Source organism: Myotis daubentonii, chromosome 2 (assembly GCF_963259705.1).
Source record: "Myotis daubentonii chromosome 2, mMyoDau2.1, whole genome shotgun sequence".
Classification (NCBI taxonomy): domain Eukaryota; kingdom Metazoa; phylum Chordata; class Mammalia; order Chiroptera; family Vespertilionidae; genus Myotis; species Myotis daubentonii.
Genome location: NC_081841.1, coordinates 121,499,422 through 121,500,509, shown reverse-complemented (window position 1 = coordinate 121,500,509; position 1,088 = coordinate 121,499,422). Strand labels below are relative to the sequence as shown.

General features: G+C 43.3%; 1 non-coding gene across 1 annotated transcript; it reads left to right on the top strand.

Annotated features, from left to right (window-relative positions):
- The first annotated feature begins 380 nt into the window (after positions 1 to 380).
- On the top strand, positions 381 to 544 carry LOC132228958 (U1 spliceosomal RNA). Its single transcript, XR_009451550.1, has one exon. It is a non-coding gene; the product is annotated as a U1 spliceosomal RNA (small nuclear RNA).
- Positions 545 to 1,088: the final 544 nt, after the last annotated feature.

Here is a 1,088-nt window from a genome sequence, read left to right as displayed (position 1 = left end):
TCCCCCATTCTGTCAATGGACTCTGTAAATGAAACCTGACCCTCTGATGTGTATATCTCTCCCTCACCTCAGGACAATTTTTGTTAATAAAAAGCATGGGGTCCTGAGATGAGGAGATCTTAGTTTCTTTAGCTAGGCTCCTCTGACCCCCAAATGCCTTTCAAACTTATGCTTCATCTCTAGACTCTTTATTAAGTTACACACAACCCTTATCCAGATTGCTGAACCCTTCTAAATGCTGGAACAAGAATCCCAGCAAACCTCAATTTGAAAAACTTCAGGAAATCCAGTTTTGTAACCTGGGTCCTTACATTCCAGGTGTCTTCTGACTTTGGAACGACACCTTTATCAAACTTTTTTAATTAATTAAATTATGTGATATACTTACCTGGCAGGGGAGATACCATGATCACGAAGGTGGTTTTCCCAGGGCAAGGCTTATCCATTGCACTCCGGATGTGCTGACCCCTGCGATTTCCCCAAATGTGGGAAACTCGACTGCATAATTTGTGGTAGTGGGGGACTGCGTTCGCGCTCTCCCCTAAAAAATAAAATAAAATAAAATAAATAAATAAATAAATAAATTATATGAATGACACAAGCTGGGGATAGAAATCCACTAAAACAAAACTGATATTCTAAAGAAGAAAACTATAAACAAAAGAGCAATACAACCCTAATTTAGGAATAAAACTATGCAATTTATATCTTAATATATAAAAATCCTGGCTCTGTCACATCTGCAATGACCAGGAGGCTCAACCAATGACTGGGTTGCCATGCGGACCCAGCGCTGACTGCTATGGCTGCAGGTATGGTGACCCAGCACTAGCTGCTGAGGGGGTTGTGAATCAGGACAAGAAAGAGGCTTAAAGAGAGAAGCAGGGTCAGATCCGTACCTCTGTGGCAGCTGTTGATCAGCACTTGCCTCTCTCTTTAGCTCCAAGCCTGGTCAGCAGCAGTGCCCCCATTTCTCTCCAGGCCTCCACTGGGGCTGCTCATCAACCCCACCTTTCTCATCAGGCCCCATTGATAGGCCCAGAGATACTGACTGGCATAGAAACCGACCAATCAGAATCAAATTGGCT